The 25,137-nt window shown below is 45.3% G+C and overlaps 1 pseudogene; it reads left to right on the plus strand.

The window, feature by feature from the left end:
• Positions 1-23,478, plus strand: part of LOC141726885 (uncharacterized) — a 37,412-nt pseudogene extending 13,934 nt beyond the window's left edge.
• The last annotated feature ends 1,659 nt before the right edge of the window (positions 23,479-25,137 follow it).

Raw genomic sequence — 25,137 nt, forward strand, 5'->3', positions numbered from 1 at the left:
TTGGTTCTGGTCAATGAAAGTGGTCAGACCTTCCCTGCACAGACACAGGTTGGTTGGGGGAGGGGAAGCCAGAGCCTTGGACAGAGAAGGGGTGTGAAGGCCCCTGCAGGATGGAAGGGTGGAAGAACACTGAGAGGCATCGGGCAGCCCCCCTCCCTCCCCTCCCAGGAGAGAGAGAGGGAGAGAGCCTGTGCCACCTTGAAATTTGATATCATGTGCTGGCAGCACAGCCTGGCAGAGAAGGAGAAGGGGGGGGGTGCAGCGTCAAGGTGCCCGCCTGCCGTGGGAGTTCTGGGCAGGCAGAGCCTGAGATTTTAACCCTTTTCTTGCACAATGAAAATTTGGCAGAATATTAAACCCTCCTAGGAGAGAGACAAACATAAAATGCAAGAAAATGGGCAAGTGTGGTGAAAGCTTCAGCAAGTGAATAATGTCAGAAGAGTTGAGAAGAATCCTAAGTGGGAGGAGATAATGGAGTGGCCTTTGGCTGGACTTTTCTTGTATAGTGTCCTGGTTTAGGACAAATTAGGGGAAATCTCCAAGAGGGAGCCCCCCAAAACAAAACAAACCTCCAACCACCCCTCCCCCAACACCGGGTTCGGGAAGGAATTTCTCGGAGGAGCAAAGTGGAAAACAAAACCTATTTATTTACAAATAACAAAAGAACACTCCCCAACACAAGAAAAGAAAAGGGACCAGACTGTGTTGTGAAGGGTGCTGAGCTTCTCTCTCGCAGGCTCCGGGTGTCCTGGAGCTCTCAGGTCAGGTCCGGAGCCGGTCCAGTATCTTCAGGGGAGGGTAAGAAAGAGAGAACAAAAGAAAAGGGGAAAAAAAAAACAGCGCAAAAAGCAGAAAGCAAGCAAGCAAGCAAGCGGCTAGCCAAGCCAAGCAGCAAAAGCCAAAAGCCAAAAGTGCCTGGTCACCCCCCTCCCCCCTTCCCCGTCCCGCCGCAGCCAGACAGCCGGGGGGAGGGAGGGGGAAAAGGCACAGCTGCCAGACACAACACACGATATTGGGATAAAGGCTGTCACCCCACGACATATAGCCATGGACAGAACCAATTTTTTCCGTGACACAGAGACTGCATGTAGGGGAAGGCAATGGCTTTGAGCCAAGAGAGTGCAGTGATGTTATGTGAAGGAGTAGCATGAACAGAGACAAGGGGTAAGGTGGTGCCCTTGATCTTCAGTGAAGAAGATCTCTGATCTCGGCTCCAGGGGGTGAATTTGGGGGGGGGAAGATGTCCCGGAAGTGAGAGACAGTTGCTTTTTTTTTGGAACTGTTGGAACTGGGCAAAGCATCCTTTAAAGGGGAACCCTAGAAGCACCTCTGGTCCATGCGCAGTGGTGAGAGCACTGCACATGGAAGGAAGATGTCACGAGGGCAAATGTTCTTGGGGCAGTGCCACATGTGACATGGAAACACAAGAGGTTTTAACTGTGTTTCCTGGGGAAGCCTATGGTACAAGAGGGACTCCTCTCTTCTTGATGGACTGAGAGTTGATTATCTGAGGGGTGGTAAAAGGATTGAGAATCTAAGGTTCTATTTCGTGTGGTGGTAGGAATTGGGGGGAGGAGGAGGAATGTTTTGGAAAGGTTTTAATTCTGAGATCTGTGTGTTCCTTTTTTCATATTATAAGTTAATAAAGTTCTTTCCTTTATTCCTCAGCTGGAGCCTGCTTTGCTCTATTTCTGGTCACATCTCACAGCAGACACTCGGGAGAATATATTTTCATGGGGGCACTGGCATTGCACCAGCGTCAAACCATGACAAGGAGTTAGAGACTGATCTCACTATGACTTGATCATTACCCAGTCCCTGGGACCAATATTATGGATTCTGAAATCCAGGGTGTAAGTTTGAGGAATTGCCCCTTTATGTCTTAGTCCTTCTAAAGTTTGTGCTATAGATATAACATATTTCTTGGCATTGGCTTCCCCTTCCTCATAGGTGGCAGTCTTCTGGGGTGAGGTCAGGAAGGGTAACCCAAACATCATTTCATAGGGTGACACCTCCAGAACTGACCAGGGTTGTGTTCTAATTCTTAATAAAGCTAAAGGGAGACAGTTGATCCATGACATCTGGGTTTCAATCATCAGCTTAACTGGAGTTCTTTTAAGAGTTTGATTCATCCTCTCCACATGACCAGAACTCTGTGGATGCCACGGAGTGTGTAATTCCCATTTTACTCCCAGGGCTTGAACAACCTTTTGCAATATTTTAGAGGTGAAATGAGTTCCTTGGTCTAAATCAATCCTGTTTACCATCCCATACTGGGGGATGATTGATTCTAGAAGTGTTTTATCTACAACATTGTCATTGGCTTTCACTGTGGGTACCACCTCTACCCAATGAGTCAAGTGATCTACTATCACTAGCAAAAACTTCCACCGTTGTACCTGGGGAAGCTCAGTAAAGACTACTTGGATATTTTGAAAGGGCCACAAGGCTAGTTCTTGCCCTCCCCTAGGTGTTTTTCTCATGACTTTCTTATTCACTCACTGACATATCACACATTATTCAGTTACTTGCTTAGCTATTCCAAAAATTCCTATGCAGCCCCAGTCCCTGAGAAATTTATCACTTAGCACTTGAGTACCCCAATGTGTTGTACCATGTATGCCTTCCAGCATTTTCTTGGCAAGGGGTTTATTCAACATTTGCCTCCCATCTGATAATCTCCACTTCCCTTCGTGATCTTTCTTGGCTCCTATTTTAAGTTCTTCCTCTTCTATTCCACTGAATACAGGGACTTCTTGCATTTCTCTCATGGAGGTTAATACCATCATTAGTTTTTCTGTCCCTGATTCGGCTGCCTTGTTAGCTTTTAAATCTGCTAAATTGTTCCCACGTGCCTCTTGAGTCACCCCTTTTTTATGTCCTTTAACGTATACTACTGCCACTTTCACTGGTGATTGTGAGGTTTCTAACACTTCTAAATCAAGTTTTTAGTGAATCAGTCCCTTTCCCTTTGAATTTAATAGCCCCCTCTCTTCCCAAATGTTTCCAAAGGTATGCACTACCTCAAAAGCATATTTTGAGTCTATATATTGTTCTTCTTTTCTGTGTTAATATTTCCAGAGCTTGTTTAAGGGCATACAATTCACATGTTTGGACTGACCAGTAGGAAGGTAACTTTCCCTTTTCTACGGCTACTAGCTCTTCATCCACTATAGCATACCCTGATACCTGGTGCCTCTGGATTACCCTTGAAGATCCATCAATGTACAATCATTTCCCTCAGAGTGGTTGATCTGTTAGGTCCTCTCTTACTTTAGTTTGATAGTTTATAACCTCTAGGCAATTATGCATTATTTCCTCCTCTGGTTCTCCATACAAAAACTGGGCATGGTTGACTTGGTTACTTACAATTAGCTCTAAATCATTATCTTTTAAGATGGCTTCATACTTTAACACTCAGGAATCAGTAAGCCATTTCTCAGCTTTTTGGCTTAAGATACTTCTAACTGAGTGTGGGATATATATGCTTTCCATTTTCCCCCAAAGGTTAATGTTTTGCTTTCCTCTATGAGTACGGCAGTCGCTGCCACTGCCCGAATGCTGGTTGGCCACCCCTGGCTGACAGTGTCTAGTAGTTTTGATAAATAGGCCACCAGTTTCCTGGATCCTCTCCAGTCCTTGGCTAGTACTCCATGAGCTACCCCCTTTTCTCTATCTACAACAGATAGAAAGGTTTGTCTAAGGCAGGAAGACTCAGTGCTGGTGCACTGACTAATTTTTGCTTTAAAGCTTCAAATTTTTGCTCATCGTCTTCTTCCCACCTAATCTCTTCTTCTACTAATTTTTCATGCAAGAACCTGATGGCCTGTGTCTATCTTTCAATCTATAGCCTAAAATATCTTAACAAGCCTAAAAACCTTCTAACCTCCCTCTTAGTTTTTGGTCGTGGAAGTGAGACTATCCCCGTAATTCTCTCAGGGCTCAGTCCCTGGTTCCCTTGACAAATCAAGTCTTAGATATTTTACTTCATGCTTTACAAATTGGAGTTTCCCTTTTGATACCCGAAGTCCTTGGTCCCTCAGAAAATTTAAAAATGCTATGGTGGATTACTGAACTTCATTTTCTTCCCATCCTGAGAGAAGCAAATCATTTACATATTGGATAAGTTTTATCTCAGGTTTGATGGAGGAAAGTTGTAGTACTTTGTAAAATCCGTGTATCTCGGGCTGTTGTATGAGACCAATCCAGCTAGCTCTGGACTCTGGCCCACATGGTCTTACATGGACAAAGTAAAAGACAAGAAGCGCTCTTCTCCACGTGGGGATGAGTGTCCTGTTTATTGGCTTGGGAATGGACACTTCTGGCTCTGGTGACCACCCAGGTGTAAAAGAGGGCGTGACATCCTTGCAGTGGACTTTTATACCCGAGGGGATGGGGACAGGGAAAGAGCACCGCGGCCAATGGGATACCATTGAGGAGGGGTGAGGGGAGGGGTAACCAGGGACCAGACCACCAGGGGATATAGCAGAGGGGTGCATGAGGGAAAGACCATGTGATGGGAGAGGGAAAATAACAATCTACGTGACATAACATACTCAGTACAAATTTCCCATCACCCAGTGCAAAATAACAACTAAATGAACTATTTAGTGCAATACAACAGTACTTCTCCCAGTGCTTGACCAAATAGGTTTGGGGATTCGGAAAACCCTTGGGCTAACCTAGTCCACCAAAGCTGCTGCTTTCTTCCTGAATCGGGGTCCTCCCATCCAAAGGCAAATATATCTCTACTTTTTCCTGCTAGTGGGCAAGCCCAAAAAGCATCTTTTAGGTCTATCACACTGTCCTGGGTTGACTATATGATGCTTTTATCCCCAATTGTCTCATTTTGTTTATGCTGAATAATAAGTTTTGCACCTTTAAGACTTGTTGCAGAGAGTGAAGGGGGGAGAGAAGAAGTGCACAACTTTTTTTCAGACACTGCTCTCACTCCTACACATTCCTGCTCCTGGACTGTGTTGTCTGCGGATGAACAGACAGCGGGACAGAGCTCTTTTTTGTTTTTAGATAGTTTAGCTAGCTGAGGCAAAGAAGTTCCCTGGACTGTGGTTTTTTACCTTGTCTTTGGACCTCTTGAAACTGCTCTGGACTGAACACCCAGGGGAGCACCAGCAGCTGCACCTGTGGCCCACTGGGCCGGGCCTGGCCTGCTACAATTCCAGCACCGGAGGGACTGATAAGAGACTGAGTGAGCTGAGCTGCAACATGGGGACGGGGTTTTCTCAGTTTGTCATCTCTTTTGGAGCAGCAAGGGGTTTTATTGTTTAATATTGTTTAGGTTTTATTGTTTAATAAACAGGTTTTTTCCACTTTTCTCCAAGGAGGTATTTTCTCCTGGACCGGTTGGGGGGAGGGGCCTATTGAATTTGCTTTCCTACCGGAGCCCCTTTGAGGATTCTCTCCCAAATTTGGTCTAAACCAGGACACACACTAAACCACTGGTCTGATGGGGGAATATTACTCAATAGTGTTTATGGGTTAGGCACTACTGGGTATTCATTCACTGTTCTTTTATTCACTTCTCTCAAGTCTTGGACAAGCCTGTAAGCCCCATCTGACTTCTTGAGTGGTAATATGGGTGTGTCCGTTTGAAGGGGCTTTTTGTGTCCATTTCAGGTATCTCTGGACCACTGGCTTCAATCTGACAAGGACAAAAGCAAAAGATGGGAGGTGCTCTTTCTCCTCAGGACAAATGTCCCACGGTTCATTGTGGAACTACTCCAGGGGGTCCAGGAGGGGAAAAAGAGGTCGAGTGTCTGATCGCAGGAGATTTTAAACCCAGGGGAATGGGGGCAGAGGAGAGGGACCACAGGAAATGGGATACAACTGATGGGAGGAGCAAGGGAAGGAGTAACCTGGGGAGAGAACACCACCACCGGGGCTTTGGGGGAGAGGGGAGAATGGAATAAACCATGTGATACAGTGTCAACTACTCAGTGCAAAATAACAAGACCACCCAGGGCAAAATAATAGCTAATGAAACTATTTAGTGCAATACAACATGGGTGTATTATGGGGGGACATACATCGTTCTAAGGTCTCCTCTTCAAGTAGGTCCTGGATCGCTGGCTGCAGTCCTCATCTCCTGTTGGAACCCTGGATGCTGAGAATTTTAGACTTTCTGTACTGATGGGCACTGACCCCCAGGAGAGCACTGTATTTGACCTGAGGCCATGGAAAAGGCTTCCGAAATTGATTAATAGCACTGGGATTACGGGTGTGTAGTTGGTTAGAAGTGTGTAATATCACAGGGTGAAAAACTTAGAGTTTGAGATTTTAGAATACAGTAATAAATATGAAGCAAGATGGAGGTTTTAGGGTGGAGGCAGGTTGTTCTTTACTTTCTTCTTCCTTCTTCTTCATGGGTTTGGATGGTATTTTGTGATTGGATAGAAAAGTCCACAGTGCGGACTTCTAGAGATTAGTTATTGGGTTAAAAGGGAAAATAATCTAGGTGTCATTTCTTAATTGGATAGTTTAGCCTTAAAAGACCTTGTAACAAGAGATAGCCATTTTGCTCTTTGTTCATGAAGGACTGCAGAACTCACAGCTGTGAGTCTGTAACATTTATAAGAAACAATAAACACCTGAGTCTGAATTCAAACTATCGTCTCAAGTGCCTTCAGTCCTGACCAGGGGAGAGTGGGTATTGTTGTACCCAAACTGGATGGTTCTAATTAACTATTTTTTATTACTATAGGTTTCATTTTTAATTTACCTCTATTTTTCAGTTTTACCCACAATATTTTATGAATTTTTTCCTCCTCTTCCTCCCTTAATTGGTGTCACAGACATTTTTTCATAAAAATCCTCTCTTTGGGATTTTTCCTCTTCTGGGAAGCTGAGGCCCCAGAAAGAGAATGTAAACAATAATTATTTGCTGATGTGGAATGCAATAGGTGCACCTGTGATTGGCTCATGTTCCATGTTTACAATTAAGGGCCAATCACAGGACCAAGCTCGGGGACAGATTCACAGAGAGCTCTCTTGTTTTTAGATTCCTATTCTATTCTTAGCTTAGCAGCTTCTGCAACTTTTGTCTCTATTCCTTTTAGTATAGTCATAATGTAACATATATGATAAATTAATTAATTCAGCCTTCTGATCATGAAGCAAGATTCTCGTCTATCTCTCTCTCTCACTGAGGAACCCTCACAAGTCACGTAACAAATTGGAGAAGCTTAACTACCATTTTCCCTTCCTCTGGGAGTACTCCAATGCCTAACTGCGCCTGTAAATCCAATCCTAATAAATTGCACCCTGTGTCCTGGGTTGACTATATGATGCTTTTATCCCAAATCATCTCATTCTGTTTATGTTGAATAATAAGTTTTGTACCTTTAAGAGTGTTCCAGAGAGTGAAGGGGGGAAGAGAAGAAGCGCACAGTTTTTTTTTTTTTTTTAGACACTGCACTCACTCCTCCACATTCCTGCTCCTGGACTGTGTTGTCTGTGGATGAACAGACAGTGGGACAGAGAGCTCTTCTTTTGCTTTTTAGTTAGTTTTTAGCTAGCTGAGGCAAAGAAGTTCCCTGGATGTTTTTTTTTTCCCTTTTTCTTTGGACCTCTTGAAACTGCTCTGGACTGAACACCCAGGAGAGCACCGGCAGCTGCAGCAGTGGCCCACCGGGCCAGGCCTGGCCTGCAACAATTCCAGCACCGGAGGGACTGATCAGAGACTGAGTGAGCTGAGCTTCAACCCGAGGTTTTCTCAGCTTGTCATCTCTTTTGGAGTGGCAAGGGGTCTCATTGTTTGATATTGTGTTTGTTTTATTGTTTAATAAACAGGTTTTTTCCACCTTTCTCCAAGGAGGTATTTTTCCCTCCCGGACCAGTTGGGGGGAGGGGCCGATTGGATCTGCTTTTCCCACCGGAGCTCCTTTGGGGGATTCTTCCCCAAATTTGCTCTACACCTGGACAAATACATGATTTCTCCCTGCCCCCCCATATCCACCCCTTATCCCCATATCGTCTGCTTACTACTAAAACTAATATCAATTCTAACTCTACAAGTACATACATGATGCATCCATTATACAGCTATACACAGACAATGGTAATAACATTCAGCAAACAGTGATATTTACACAGGTTTTATCCAACAATCAGATCTCCCTGAGGTACACATCGTGTTCTTCCATCTTTTTGCATTATCAACCATGTCCAACCTGGTCCCTGAGCAAAAACAACCCCATGACTGGGTTTGTCTTTATTCGAGGCAGGATTAATCCAAACTGTCTGCCCTAATAAACCTCTGACATGTACCACTGGGATTTTGTCTCCATCTACTCTCTGCAAAGGCTCAGATTGGGCAGGTGTTGCGGTGTGTTGCAATGTCCTGTTTTAAACTTCCGGGTCCCTTCCCAGGTGTGCCTATACCTTCTCTCTTCCCCCTCGCCCCTCGCTGAGTGTGCCCTGTCAATCAGGCTAACATTCCAGCAAGGCGTCGTGTGATTGGTCCCTCAGGCCTGGGGGACATTGGCCCGTATAGGTGTCCCTAGTCCCTTGAGACCCTGCCCCTTCACCTGGTTGGTGGCTCACCTGTCCCCTCCCCTTCCCCTGCCCGGAGCTTAAAAGGTTAATGAGACCATGCGGCCTCCATTCTGTTAGCAGCAGTTGCCCCGGTGCAGACATCTCTGTAACCATGGAATAAACATCTGGCAACCCTCCAGCAGAATCCACTCCTATTTTCTCTTCACCATCGCCAGAAGCTCTCTCTCCTGAGGTAAACGGAGTCCTGACAAGCCTGGACTTGCGCCTGTGCCCCGCTGCACTCTCCAGCAGCCAAGGTATCTCTGGGGTAAAACACCACAGTGCTGCCTTTGGCCCAGCAGCGAGGGTCAGAACTGGCCCAGGCACCATCTAACTGGTTATATTGGGTTTCATATTCCAATAGGCAGGGCCCACTCGGTTAGTAGAGTCTCGGGTGTTAACTAACCAAGTGGCTTTTGCCAGATGCTGCTCCCAGTTCTTGAAAGATCCCCCACCTAATGCTTTCAATGTGGTTTTTAACAGTCTGTTGTACCTTTCCACTTTGCCTGCAGCTGGTGCATGGTAGGGGATATGGTACACCCACTCAATGCCATGTTCCCTAGCCCAGGTGTTGATAAGGTTATTCTTGAAATGAGTCCCATTGTCTGACACAATCCTCTCAGGGGTACCATGTCTCCACAGAACTTGCTTTTCAAGGCCCAGGATGGTGTTCCGGGCTGTAGCATGAGACACAGGGTAGGTTTCCAACCATCCAGTGGTGGCCACCACCATGGTCAGCAAGTAGTGCTTGCCCTGGCGTGTCTGGGGCAGTGTGATGTAGTCAATCTGCCAGGCCTCCCCATACTTGTACTTGGACCACCGCCCACCATACCAGAGGGGCTTCACTCGCTTGGCCTGCTTGATGGCAGCACACGTCTCACAGTCATGGATAACCTGAGAAATACTGTCCATGGTTAGATCCACCCCTCGGTCTCGTGCCCACTTATAGGTGGCATCTCTGCCCTGATGGCCTGAGGCATCATGGGCCCATCGAGCTAGGAATAAGTCTCCCTTATGTTCCCAATCTAGGTCTATTTTGGACACCCCTATCTTTGCAGCTTGGTCTACTTACTCATTGTTTTGGTGCTCCTCATTGGCTCTACTCTTGCGAACATGAGCATCCACATGGCGGACCTTCACGGGCAGTTTCCCTACCCTGGTAGCAATGTCTTTCCACTCACCAGCAGCCCAAATTGGTTTTCCTCTACACTGCCAGTTAGCCTCTTTCCACCTCTCCAGCCATCCCCACAGAGCATTGGCTACCATCCATGAATCAGTATAAAGGAAGAGCTTTGGCCACTTCTCTCTCTCAGCAATGTCCAGGGGCAGTTGAACAGCTTTGAGTTCAGCAAGTTGCTTGATCCACCTTCTCCTTCAGTGGCCTCTGCCACCTGTCGTGTGGGGCTCCACACGGCTGCTTTCCCCTTCCGGTTCATTCCCACAATGCGGCATGAACCATCAGTACAAAGAGTGTATCGTGCATCTTCTGCTGACAGTTGGTTGTATGGTGGAGCTTTTTCAGCCCGTGTCACTTCTTGTTCCCCTTCATCAGAGAGACCAAAGTTTTCACCTTCCGGCCAGTTTGTAATTCTTTCCAGAATCCCAGGGCGATTCAGTTTGCCAATACGGGCTCGCTGTGTGATAACAGCAATCCATTTGCTCCATGTAGTACTGGTGGCATGGCGCGTAGAGGGAACCTTTGCTTTGAACATCCACCCCAATACTGGTAGTCAGGGTGCCAGGAGGAGTTGTGCTTCAGTGCCTATTACCTCTGAGGCAGCCTGGACTCCTTCATAGGCAGCGAGGATTTCTTTCTCTGTTGGAGTATAGTTGGCTTCAGACCCTCTGTAGCTACGACTCCAAAATCCCCGTGGTCGGCCTCGAGTCTCCCCAGGCACCTTCTGCCAAAGGCTCCAGGACAAGCCATGGTTCCCGGCTGCAGAGTAGAGCACATTTTTAACCTCTGGTCCTGTCCTGACTGGGCCAAGGGCTACTGCATGAGCAATCTCCTGCTTGATCTGTGCAAAGGCTTGTTGCTGTTCAGGGCCCCAGTGGAAAGTGTTCTTCTTACGGGTGACCAGGTAGAGAGGGCTCACGATCTGACTGTATTCGGGAATATGCATCCTCCAAAAACCCATGGCGCCTAGGAAAGCTTGTGTTTCTTTCTTGCTGGATGGTGGAGACATTGTTGTGATCTTGTTGATGACATCGGTGGGAATCTGAAGCCGTCCATCTTGCCACTTCACTCCCAGAAACTGGATCTCTTGAGCAGGTCCCTTGACTTTGCTGTTCTTGATGGCGAAGCCAGCTTTTAGGAGAATCTGTATGATTTTCTCCCCTTTCTCGAACACCTCTGCTGCTGTCTTCCCCCATACAACATCAATACATTGCAGATGTTCTGGAGCCTCACCCCTATCTAGTGCAGCCTGTATCAGTCCATGGCAGATGGTGGGGCTGTGCTTCCACCCCTGGGGCAATCGGTTCCAGGTGTACTGCACGCCTCTCCAGGTGAAAGCAAACGGAGGCCTGCATTCTGCTGCCAGAGGAATGGAGAAAAATGCATTGGCAATGTCTATAGTGGCATACCACCTTGCTGCCTTGGACTCCAGCTCGTACTGGAGTTCCAGCATGTCCGGCACAACAGCGCTCAGGGGTGGGGTCACTTCATTCAATGCACGATAGTCCACTGTCAATCTCCATTCTCCTTCAGATTTACGCACAGGCCAAATGGGGCTGTTGAAGGGTGAGTGGGTCTTGCTGACCACTCCTTGGCTCTCCAGCTCACAGATCATTTTGTGGATGGGGATCACAGCATCTCGATTCGTTTGGTATTGTCGGCGGTGCACTGTTGAGGTGGCAATTGGCACTTGTTGCTCTTCCACCTTCATGAGACCTACTGCAGATGGGCTTTCTGACAGTCCAGGCAAGCTGTTCAACTGCTGGATGCCCTCTGTCTCTACAGCAGCTATTCCAAATGCCCATCTGAGTCCCTTTGGGTCTTTGAAATACCCACTTCGAAGGTAGCCTATGCCCAAAATACATGGGGCCTCTGGGCCAGTCACAATAGGATGCTTCTTCCACTCATTTCCCGTTAGGCTCACATCAGCCTCCACCAAAGTGAAATCGTGGGATCCCCCTGTCACACCAGCAATAGAAACAGACTCTGTCCCCACATGTCTTGATGGGATTAAAGTGCACTGCGCACCAGTATCGACCAAAGCTTTGTACTCTTGTGGTTCCGATGTGCCAGGCCAATGAATCCACACAGTCCAAAAAACATGGTTTTCCCTGGCCTCTACCGGGCTAGAGGCAGGGCCCCTCTAAGCCTGGTTATCCTTCTTTTCCCAGGCATATGCCTTGGAGGTTCCTTCAAGGGGGTCAAAAATATTGTCATTATCATCATTTGTGACAGTTCGGTTACTGGCCACTGGAGCTGCTTCCCTTTTGGAACTTCCTCTCTGAGTCTTTAGTTCACGCACCCGTTGTGCCAGAGCAGCGGTAGGTTTTCTATGCCATCTCCCCATGTCTTCTCCACAATCATGCAGGTAGAACCACAGCTCAGCTCGTGGGGTGTACCTTCTCTCGCCGTCTGGGTAATGTCTGCATTGGGTACCAGAACCTCTGATCTGTACTGCTGAGATTTGGAGAAAGCCCTCTTTAATCTCCTCCCTCAGTTTCTTGTGACCCTCTTCCATCTTGTCTTCTAATTTTTGCAGACGTGTTTCCACCGCTGCGATTCTGGCATGTGTTGGGCCATTCACAGTGTCTGCATATGCTAGGAGCTTCTTTGCCATATCCAGCACAGTCTCCTCACCATCATCCTGCTTCATTATTGCTAAAGCAGAAGAGTATTCTCGTGGCCCAAGTTGTACAAGTTTTCTCCACATCACGGATGTGCATGGGACCAAGTCTGGATTTACAGTGTTTGCATCATCTGAGAAGACAATCTCAGCCACTGCCGTTTCCTTCAAGCGTTGAATCCCTTGTTCTATGGTTTTCCACTGGGTTTGCTGCATATAGAGATCGTCTGCGCACAGGTATCTTTGTGCTACACTTCTTAGGACCTGTTCCCAGAGGCTGTGAGTGTTAGCCCCGCTCATCATTCCTTGGTCTATGGCAGGATCCTGTGACAGGGATCCCAAATGCCTGGCTTCAGTGCCATCCAGAATTGTAGCCTTGCCTGCAGCATCCCAGAGACGGACCAGCCAACTAATTATGGATTCATCGGGTCGTCGTGTGTAATCCTTCCTTAGGCCACGAAGGTCGTTCAGGGAATAAGACTCAATATTTGCATCTGATCTTGCACCTGCTGCTTTGACTCCTGATTTTACGTCAGGAGGCATTGAGGTTCCTTCTCCTGTATCACCATCATCATCATCCACTGGTCGATTAGTTTGTTCCGTGCATTTCCCACTTCTAGTACTGGTAGCAACAGCCATGGGTTTAGATGCTGGCTTAGGCTCACTATCTGGTTTGGCTTCTGGCTTCGAGCCTGGGCTGTTGGCTACAGCTTGAGTGACTGGGATAGCTGATTTATAACCCTGCCCCCCTGCCTCTGTCTGATGCCCTACACTATCCAACAAGGTGCGATAAGCATAGGCCAGGGCCTAGCTTATTGCAATTAGCCTTTTCTCCTTAGAATCGTCATGGCACTTCTCTTTTAGGTATTTTCCCACTTCTGCTGTGTTCTAAATTTGTTCCCGTGGAAAATCCCAGTCTACAGGATCAGAAAATTCCTTCAGGGTTTTGCCTATATTTTCCCATTCTCCACACCACTCAGGATTTTTCACGCCTGCATCTGCTTCTGGGTCAGGGGTCTCACCAGCTCCTCTGGATATCTCAGCCCTCATTCTAGAGAAGCTGCAGACCATATAGAGGAAGCTTATCAGATAAAATACCAGAAAGATGAACTCTTTAGCATTCAGCGGAAACTGAACATTCTCAAAAAGTGACATAACCGATCCAAAGGAGAGCAAGGAAAGGGAAGGCTGGAAAGTCTCGTTCTTGGCTCCTCCTCTAACAGACTGAGTGTAATTACTAATAAATTCCCAAAACGTACTACTGGAATTGGGATGCATGGTAGGATGAAGAAACTATAAACCATACATATCGTAAACAGAAGCCAGTATCTTTGTAAATGCTTATAAATCATTATCACCAAGGCCAGCACAACAGCTATTCCAATCCGTACCCCTCTACCATAAAAATTACTTGTTAAGGACAATAATCCTAGTGACCAGAAAGGTATTGAAACCTCAAAAAGGTCTAGAGCCCAGAGCCACATGAAGTCTTTCACAACCAGAGACATCAGGGGTTCAAGCAGCACGGCTAGTAACTGCTTTAACAACAACAAACACACTATTAATAGAGCTTTTTTTCCACCTTTTCCAGCACCGCGTTGGGCGCCAAATCATGTATTTGTCCAGGTGTAGAGCAAATTTGGGGAAGAATCCCCCAAAGGAGCTCCGGTGGGAAAAGCAGATCCAATCGGCCCCTCCCCCCAACTGGTCCGGGAGGGAAAAATACCTCCTTGGAGAAAGGTGGAAAAAACCTGTTTATTAAACAATAAAACAAACACAATATCAAACAATGAGACCCCTTGCCACTCCAAAAGAGATGACAAGCTGAGAAAACCTCGGGTTGAAGCTCAGCTCACTCAGTCTCTGATCAGTCCCTCCGGTGCTGGAAATGTCGCAGGCCAGGCCTGGCCTGGTGGGCCACAGCTGCAGCTGCCGGTGCTCTCCTGGGTGTTCAGTCCAGAGCAGTTTCAAGAGGTCCAAAGAAAAAGGAAAAAAAAAAACATCCAGGGAACTTCTTTGCCTCAGCTAGCTAAAAACTAACTAAAAAGCAAAAGAAGAGCTCTCTGTCCCACTGTCTGTTCATCCACAGACAACACAGTCCAGGAGCAGGAATGTGGAGGAGTGAGTGCAGTGTCTAAAAAAAAAAAAAAAACTGCGCGCTTCTTCTCTTCCCCCCTTCACTCTCTGGAACTTTCTTAAAGGTACAAAACTTATTATTCAACATAAACAGAATGAGATGATTTGGGATAAAAGCATCATATAGTCAACCCAGGACACCCTGCTTCTGGAACTAATAGAACATCCCCAATTCCTATTTTATTTGCCCCTTCAAACTTTACTTGCTTTATAACTGAGAGCTTGAACCCTTCCCCTTTAGCACCTACTACTTGCATAGCATCTTGACCCTTTTTGTACCCCTTTGGAATTCTACAAACACAAGTTCTTTCAGCTCCCGTGTCTACTAGGAATTAAAATTCTTCCTCCTGGGGACCTATTTTTAAAGTTATCAAGGGCTCCTGATGGTATTCTGTCCCCAGGAGGTAGAGCCCCTGACAGCCCTAATCTTCCACTTCTCCTTTTTGCTCAGTCTCATAGACCCTCAGGTCCTTTTCCCTCTGGGGGCAATTCTTTCTGATATGCCCATTCTCTTTACAGTACAAGCAAACTGATCCTAGGTTCCCCCGTCTCCCAAACTCTCCTTTTTGTGTCCAGTCCCAAGGAGCTGCATCTCTCCTCCATCTATCTTTTTGCATTCGGGGGTCCCCTTCCCCCTACATGGCTTGTTCTTGTTTCCTTCTCTAATGGCAGTTACCATTACCTTGGCCTTTGCCTTGGCCTCCTTTTCATCCCTCTTTACATACACCTTCTGTGCCTCACTTAAAAGATCATCCAATCTCCTTTTTTTGACAATGATCTAACTTTTCTTTCTCCATATATCCGGCCAAGTGTAAGTGACAAAATTTATCTTTAGTAAGACCTGTCCAGCCCCTGTAACAGGGTCAGTCCCTGAATATTGCCTCATATTCATCTTCAGTCTTTCTAGCCACTCTGTTGGGGTATCTTCCTTCTTCTGCTGCTCATCAAAAGCTTTATGAGCATTTTGTATTCGTGATGCCACTTCTTTGATACCTCTTATAATTAATGCTCTATACTTCTCCATGTCTTGCCTTCCCCCACTGCTGTTGTGGTCCCAATTGGGGTGCACTGTGGGCACTTTCAGGTGCCCTGGAGGTCCCTGCACAAGCACCCTTTCCCATATCTGTATCCCAGCTGCCCAGATCATCTTTCTTCTGGTGTGAATAGCATGGTCATTATTGATTGCATTTCTTCCCATGTATGTATACTGGGCCCCAGAAACTAGTCTAACTGTCCTCTCTCCACCCCAAAGTATTACCCAAGGGAATGTTTCTCACCTGTGGTGACCGAGTATGGGCTGGGATCCCCTCATGACACCAGGGAGGTCCCTGTACCCTTGGAAAACTTTCTACCCTCACTCCAAATACCACCTTGTTACAAAATTGGAAAAAAGAAAGTGAATTAAAATGCCACAAAAGATCCTACACAGAATTTGCTGAAAATTGCCATCCCAAATTATATGACTGGAACAAACCAAAAGAGGTTGCTGTCTCCCAAATCCTACCATGGGTAGCTGCAGCTAAAACCCTTGGTGAAATAAATCACCTCAGGTGCTGGCTCAATGAGCAAGCTAATGCTACATCTGCTGCCCTGAGCAATTTCTTAAAGGAAGAAGAGACCACAAGACATGCATCACTTTGAAATCGAGCACCAATTGACTTCCTGCTGCTTGACCATGGACATGGCTGCCAAGACTTCGAAAGGATGTGGTGCTTCAATCTCTCTTCACGCTTGGAAACCATCCATGCAAACATCCAGAAACTGAAGGAACTTGTGAAGGACTAAAAAGTAGAAAACAACCCAGACTGGGTCAACGACCTTTTCGGTCAATGGAGATTAACAGGATGGGTTGAATCTTTGGTTAAGGGAATGTTGTGGATTTTCCTTGTAATTGTCATTGTATTAGCTATGTTGTCATGTCTTGTTCATTGTTTCAAAAGAACTATAGGGAATGCCTTTTTTCTAAATACAGAAAGTGGAGTTGTAGCAGGCACAGGGCCTGCAAGGCTCCCCTGGTGATCAGCAGCCTAAGATAGGAAATGCCTTGTCATGTTATTATAGGGCATGACACAGCACAAAGTACCATGACTCCATCAGAAGGGTGCAAGAGAGCGATTTATTACAGCAACATGTTGCTTTTATACTCTTTCAAGATATTTACATTCACTTAACATACACATTCACTGCCCATTGATTATAGTGTTTTGCGGAGAAAAGAAGAAACCTCACAACTTTATAAAAGTTGTAAAGCTCGGTATGTTTATTTACGGAGCCGGACGCACACGGAGAAAAATTCTCCTCAAAAGGCATGCGTACCCCTGAAAATTTCAGACCTCCTTTTATCCCCCTTCCAAATGCATATGCATGCAGTTTCACAATAAGTTCATACATATTCATCCCAAATGACACTTAGCACCAGTTCTTCTTTATCAAAGGAATTTCTAGGTTGGGGCAAATTGACCTAGTGGTCTTTTCTGTTTTTCTTTCTCCGTCTCCTTGCTGTCTCGGCATGCGAGTTTTTCCTTCAGCTTTGGCCGTTTGACTTTTCACCGTTGTTAGACACTTCACCTAATTCAGGATGGATCCCTACTCTGTCTCATTCCCCCCTTTCCTAGGAAATAAGTAAATTCTTTTACTTAATGAAAACTTTTATGACAATAAGTGTCTTCTAATGCTTCACTATGTACGTTTGATAAAGACGTTAGTACAGCCATTCATTGTAGTATTCTCTAGTTCCAAATTAACAATGTAATAGATAATCCTAAGCTTATCCCAACTAATATTAGTAAAACTACAATAGGGTGGCACAACTTATTAAAGATTCCATTTGCAGTTGGTGACCACCCAAAGATCACATCTCACCAGTGATGATCCATATTTTATTCTTTGTAGAACTCTGGTTATCTCCTTTGTATCATGTTGGACAGTAATTAAGGTTTTCTTTCCACTTTCTTGGATTCCTTTCAAGACTTCTAATAGGTCTTGGTGCTTAATTAATTGTTTTACCAAGGTAAGGTTCGCCCCAATAGGGGTAGGTAGTAGTCTGTGATACACTGTGTAATTGGCTGTAATCAGCTGGTGGGATGTTACTGGTACCAAATACGAAAAATCACACCCAATAATCTTAACAAAATTACAAATACAGAGATTAGAATGGTTTCTACTAAACAGAATAACATCATTGCTATCAATTTGTACAGCAGCACAAGCAGTTCTCAAGCATACACCCCTTTCCAGTATATACGAGCACAGTTTTCTGGTCAGTGACTGTATGAATTTCAAAGTGGCAAATACCCTGTTCAGTGTCCAAACACATCCTGGGCATTAACAGTATTGCTTTCACAAATGAATCTCATTTGTTCTCTAGTAATGCAGGATTCTAAGTTTACTGTCTGCCACTTTTCATTCATCTTTTCGTGCCCACACTCTATGTTCTGAAGGATAGAGTATTGTTTCTTCATGGTTTAATCTTAGGGCAATGATAGGATGGATAACATAAACAGTGGCATTACGTATGGTAAGCACAAAGGCAGTGGCCACATTAGAAACAGGATCATAGGTGAAATTCACCATAGTCCACCAGGACTGAAACTTCCTTTCAAAATCAATTGCATTATCCCAAACACTTCTCTGAATTTCAGCTGGAAAATTACCTTCACCCCTTTGCTATATGATCAGAGCTGCTGTTGCTTGTATCCATAACTGTGCTTGTATACAACTGAAAGCTAAAGACACATTATCTTGAACTATACTAAGTGCTTCTACTATTAACTAGTGGTCTCGGTCCCCGGCCTTTTCATACTTCCTGACATTGGCAGTACTTTTGAAATCTGCCACTGGCTAGTTCCTAATGCCAATAGGGATGACTGTAAGGGTTGCTTCAATTTTGTTAGGCTACCTGCTGCAGCAGCCAGTTTATTCATCAGTATTTCTGAATCAATTCCATTTAAAACTCCTAATCTTGTCCCTAATATGCCAGTTAGATGTTTGTTATGGGGAACAGGAACTGCTTTCTGTCCATGACCATCCCTCCCTGCCAGAGGGATGTGCTGGGCTCATACTGCAAATTCAGACACACTTCACAAGTGTATCTGACAGAGGTTTAGGTCATACTTGAGGCAGATGTTTGTTCTGAAATGTAGAGACCTCAGGGAATCTAACCTCTCCCTCTCTCTCCAAAGCACCTGATTTCTCAGATGTGTGGCAAGCAGGAATGTCTCTCCTGGTCTACAAAACGTCACCCACCTTGCCCCTAGCTAAGATCAAGTTGTGGACTGTGTTCAGGGCAGAAGATAATGGAGGGGAAATCTTGAGAGAAGAGCCTAAATTCATTGCAGTGCCTCAGAAGAAACTGGGATCAGGTTTCTGCTACTTGAAACACTCAGCACAAAAGTGATGCTCAAAATCCTACAGCCTGTGGCTGAGCTCTGAGGGGGTCTCTCTCACTCTACCTCTTTTAAGCAGAATCCAACTGCCTCAGACTGGGACAATCACTGATCCAAATCTCAGTAGGAAAGGGATAGCTATAAATAAGGAAAATCACCTTCCTTGCTTGGGTTAATTTACCACCTGCAGTTCAGCACCCTTTACCAGCCATTGCCTGGGGGTTCAGCCAACCAGGTTGGAAAATGACCTAAGGAAACTGATTTCTTGGTGTTCCTGGTTTTAGGCATCAGGAGGGCTGGCTCCTTCCTTTCTTGTTCTGCTCCTGAGATATGCCTGTTTTTGTGACCATGTTGTCCAGCCCTCAAAGGAAGTTTTTAGGAAGGAGGAGCAGGCTGGTTGGATTCTTGAGATGTTAATTTGCATTATCAACTCCACACGTTTGAGAGACCATTCTGGATTGAATAATAGCTGTTGTTCAGTCACATTCTTTACTACATTAGGTTCAAGTTTGGAGTTTGGGTAGAGTCTGAACTAGTATGGGGTGTATAAGGCCCCGCTGTGGTAAAAAGTGCAGTGTCCACTTTGAATTCAAATGAAAGTCTGACAGTAACTCGAGCTCAAAGGCAGGTCACTTCTACAGGCTGTATCAGGGTGAAATTACACCAACAGTCTGATTCACTTAGGTTATCAGAGACTTCCTGGTGTTCATACACACCAGGGGAGGTTCAGACACTAATTACATCTGGTCTCTCATAAGCCATCCTATTGATGACCCAGCACTTTACTTTGGTTTCTTCTCCTCAGATTCCTTGAAGTGTTCACAGTTCCTGTTCCTGCTATTCTTGCTCCTCACATACCTGATTCTCGTGGATTACTACAGTAGATATGTTTAAATCTTTTATCTCAGAAGGTTTTCCCATGGATCCAGTATACTGATTAAATGCCAGGGACCAAGACCATTCAGCATTGCTTTGGGTAGAGGTACTCTCTATTTCTAAAACTTCAGTTATAATTCCATACAAAACAACTCTGTACACTAAAGTATGAGCTACTCCCGACCGCAATATACTCATTTTGCCCGAGTAAGTTTTAGTCTCAGTTCATTGTCTCCTGGTGTCACTCCTGAAGGGGCTTCTGGGCCTTCTTCACCCGAGAGTGATGGATCCAGGCATTCTGCTCCTCGATTTTGATTGCAGTGAAGGTGGTGAGAGGTACTTGCAGTGGTCTCTCCCACTGTGGTTCCGAAGTCTTCTCTGTAAGAGACTTAACATATACATCATCCCCAGGCTATCTAACTCCCTGCTCCGAGTTCCAGCCGCATGTTTCTCAATTACTCTGAGCCATTTGCTTAATGCCACCATGTAGGTGGACATTCTGGACATTCCCCTTGTATTCTATATGGTCTTCTATAAGGCATTCCAAAAGGATTCAGCATTCTTTTAGCTCAAAAGGTTTAGTTTGAATTTGCAATAGTGCTAGTGGAAGAGCTTGGGCTAGGGTAGATTAACTTCTTGCCCCAGTCTTATGATTTGCTGCTTAATCAAATGATTCATTCTCTCCACCTGGCCACTTGATTGGGGGCGGTATGGGGTGTGAAGTTCCTAATCTATGCCCAGATGGCTACTAATCTGTTGCACTGTTTTGGAAATGAAAGGTGATTCTTTATCTGAGGATATTGTGGCTGGAACTCTGAAGCGTGGTATTATCTCTTCTAAAAATGATCTGGTCACCTCTTGAGCTTTGACAGTTCTGGTGGGGAATGTTTCTGGCCACCCTGAAAATGTATCTATTAATACCAGTAAATACTGATACCCCCCTTTCCTTGGGAGTTCTGAAAAGTTGATTTGCCGCTGCTGTACAGGCCCATGGCCTCTCCCAGTCTGACCGAGTTTTGGCCCGGGGCGGGGGGGGGGGGGGTATTTTGAGGTTAGTCTGGAGGCAAGGATCACATTATCAGCTCACCTGAGTGATAGTGGCATGTAAATTCCTGACAACGATACAACAATTCTTTCAATCAGATGTGTGTTCTAGAAAGCCTGTGGGAATTACTACTTCAAAGTCAACACTTCATTTCAATGCCCTCTGTATCACTCGCAGCCTTGGTCATTTTGAGAAAGGAGACACACTCTATAAAAGGCTTTAGGTAGTTAGGCCCTAGTGTGTTTTCTAGTGCCCTTCCTTCACTAGTAACCACGAAAATGGGAAGGGATTACTAGCTCTCTTTCAATGGTAGCTCACCCCTTGCAGTTGTACGTCTCTTTTGATTAGTATTATTGTATTCTGGCTCACCTTTGAGGAAAATCTGTACCTCACCCTTTGCTGCTTTCTTTGCCTCTCCATCCGCTAGCTCATTTCTTTCCTCCAATTTTAAGCTCACTCTCTGGTGTGCCTTAATATGCTTTTTCAGGTAGCTGAACTGCTTCCAGCAACTGGATTGTCTCTTCTTTCCCTGTGAGGTCAGCAGTCCCCTCTCCTTCCAGATGGCTCTATGTGCATGCACAACTCTGAATGCCTTTTGCTGTTTCTAAGGCATGGGTCCATGCATTTATCTCAGCATCCTGTGCAGAGGTACCTGTTGGTAAGGGTCCAGACTCTATTACCTCTCTGCAGGTAGTCACTGTGAATTTTGCAATGTCGCTTTCTTGTCAGTGAACCAGGTCTCTGCATCGTCCGGAGGAGTGTCCTTTAAGTCTGGGCGGCTGGAGTACGTAGCTTCAATGGTCTCTAGGCAATCATGGTGTACTTCTTCTCCTTGATTCCAATGAGAAAAGAAGCTGGATTGACAATATTAGTCACCACTATCTCTACATCATCTTGCTCTACCATGATGGCCTGGTGTCACAGAGAAAAAAAAAAATGAGGCCTTTGTCAGGTTCGAGCCATTTGTCGGTGAGGGGAGACTCAGACACTCAATATGAGTGATAAGCAAGTTCCGTTTATTGAAAAGAGCATCAGACACTTATACAGCAAGTAATAAGCTTATGAATATTCTGTAAGCTAAGCAATCTATTGGTTAAACTATACCATCAACTTTTCCCCATTCCTTAAGGGTTACATCCCTCTTTTCTCATGCCTCTTTCAGTGTTTGTTATCGTACTACAGCTAGTCCCAAGGACACTGTTATCTTGCAGGTGCCGGACTTGGAATTAGCCATAGTTTTGTAATTTTCCAGTCCTTAGCAGCTAAATTCCCAACATCTCCCCTGTTTTTATCTTTTAAAAAAAAAGTTCTATAGGCTGTGTTACACTTTTTGCAACACAAAAATAGGCAATTCTAATAACTAAACAATATTTTCAGCTAGTAAGGTTTCTTTCTTACAAGTGATTTAAGCTAGGAAAACAAACCAAAAAGGCTATTACTAATTATAAGATATGCTATACAACAGATATAAAAAAGAATTCTATATACTATAAAGCTTAACCAAAACTCAGGTGTGTTACTTTGCATACAGGTCATAAAATAAATGCCTATCATGAAAGCATAAATCTATCAAACATCACTTAAACTAAATAGCACTTAAAACACTGAAACTTGAAGTATTTAAATTTAACAAAACTTAACCTTAATAGAACTTAACTGACTTTAAATTTTTTATAACTTAAACCTAATATAATTCAAACTTAACAGAATCTAACTTAACTTAAACCTAATATAATTTAATCTTAACAGAAAACTTAACAAAACTTAACCTCAACAGTATTTAACATTTAATGGCACTTAATACACAATTTAACTTAAACTACTTAGTAACAAATAAAACTTACTATAAAAATAGAATATAGCATTTACTATAACTTACTTACAGGCCTGATTCTAAAATACTAAGCTAAAACAACTTTCTTCACGTGTTTGCTGCAGCATTTTTATACTTGAATGCACTTAAACATAAGAAGTTTGTTTAAGGTATACCTGTAAAAAATTCTTTTAAATTCAGTGTTTGCTTTTACCTCCACCACATTTAAACAAGGCTTAAAGAACACAAAAACATACTCATTACATCTTACTTATACAATCTTTTTAACACATCTTTAACTTTTTTTTTTTTTTAATTTTTCAAAATAGAACTTTAGAGTTTGATGTTCCACCGATTAAAGTCTATGCTTCTGATGTTTAGAGTCTATGGTAATACCGGTGACCCCAAGACAGCACAACGAATACTTGTGAGCCAAATCAGCCGAAATTTGACTCCCGCATTCACTGCGCTGATTTCTCTTTCACAGTCTCTTCTAAGAAAAACAAAAGGGTTCTTCTAACTTAGGTGATAAACGCTGGCGCAATAGTCTTTGGTGTCGTTTGTTTATTTTCTAAGACTGAAGCTTTTGCCGGATGCGGGACGGAGGGAGAAGCGCTCCCTCTTGAAAAGCGCTCCGGTCCCGCGGCGCTTGTGTCGGAGGGGGCACCCCCCCGCTCTGGGCTCTTTGTTGCGTGCACTGCAGACACCGCTGCACCCGTGGCTGCGCGGGTCGCTTGCCCCACGGCCGCTCGGTTCGCCCCGCGGCCGCCGTCGCTCCCCCCGCGGCTGCTCCTGCGGCAGCTCCCGCGGCGGCTGGGTCGGCTTCCCCCTCGGCCCCCCGCCGCTGCGCCCATGCCGAGTTTGGAGTAGGATAGCTTTGCAGGCGTCCCAAGCCGCGGCTGCTGCCGCCATCGCAGCAGGGTCGCTGATTTATTATGCGTATACTTGCAGCAGCAGCACCACAACGCACGTTTTTGCAAGTCTATATGCAGCAATCTCGGGAATTCTCTTCCCAAGTCAACAGTCTATAGTCCCCGCTTTTCTAAAAAGCATTTAAAAGGATTATATGCCGTTTGTCCCTGTATTACCTTTTAACTTGTCATTCATGTAGCGCGCTGCAGCCTTTCTAAGCTTTTCCAGGATTTCGACGGCATTCAGTCAGCTGGGCTCTCCTGTTGAGGTCGCCAGGGCACCGAAGCTCACTCTTTCGCCCACTCTTTCGCCTTTCTCCAGGTCTCCTATATAGGGTCGCCTAAGGCAGGGCCGCTTTTTGTGCCTCCCGGGCTGCGTCGGGACTGACACCCAAATACTGCACCGACTGTGGCTCGTAGGGGTCCATAAGGTCGCTGTTTGGGCAGCCATTTGTTACAGAGAAAAAATGCAGGCCTTTGTCGAGGTCGAGCCATTTGTCGGTGAGGGGAGACTCGGACACTCAATATGAGTGATAAGCAAGTTCCGTTTATTGAAGAGAGCATCAGACACTTATACAGCAAGTAATAAGCTTATGAATATTCTGTAAGCTAAGCAATCTATTGGTTAAACTATACCATCAACTCTTCCCCATTCCTTAAGGGTTACATCCCTCTTTTCTCATGCCTCTTTCACTGTTTGTTATCATACTACAGCTAGTCCCAAGGACACTGTTATCCTGCAGGTGCCGGACTTGGAATTAGCCATAGTTTTGTAATTTTCCAGTCCTTAGCAGCTAAATTCCCAACAGCCTGGTATTTCAGAAACCTCTCTGGTGAAAAGCCAGTGGCCACCCTTTACTTCCAGTGCTGCGGACATATTGTGGGACACTAGCACAGTCATTTTTGTCCCAGGGTAAACTTGTGTTCCTCTTGAATATTCAGCACAACTGCTGCTACAGCTCTGAGGCAACCTGGCCATCCTTTGGCTGCTGCATCCAGTTGCTTAGAGAGGTAAGCAACTGCCCTCCGGTATGGACCCAAGTCCTGAGCCAATATTCCCAGGGCAATTCCTTGCATGGAAAAATAGAAAGAATGCTTTACTTACATCTGGAAGTTTCAAAGCTGGAGCCGACATGAGGGGGACTCTCTAGCTGGCGAAAGGCCCGTGTGGCGTCTCTTGTCCACTGGAGATCTCAGTTCCCATTGGCAATAAGAGCATAGAGGGGTCTGGCGAACAGTCCATAATTATAAACTCACAACTGGCACTACTCTGCCATGCCTAAGAAGGTTTGGAGTTCTTTCGTTGTCTGGGGTTCAGGGTTTGGCATAGGGCTTCCCTGCCTTAAAGTCTGCTACTCAGCACTCACTTCTTACCCCAGGTAGATTACCTTCTGTTTCACTACCTGTGCCTTTTTCTTTGAGACTCTGCATCCTTGGAGTCCTAGGAAATTCAAAAGGCTTACCGTCCAGGCTCAGGCTTCTCTCGCTTCCCTCGTCCGAGTGGCTACTAGAAGATCATCCACATACTGCAACAGCCTCCTTTCCTCTTGTGGAGCTTCCCGGGACTCTGAGTCTTTGCAAGCTGTTCTCCAATCGGAGTGGGGAATTTTGAAGCCTT

Source organism: Zonotrichia albicollis, chromosome W (assembly GCF_047830755.1).
Source record: "Zonotrichia albicollis isolate bZonAlb1 chromosome W, bZonAlb1.hap1, whole genome shotgun sequence".
Taxonomy (NCBI): domain Eukaryota; kingdom Metazoa; phylum Chordata; class Aves; order Passeriformes; family Passerellidae; genus Zonotrichia; species Zonotrichia albicollis.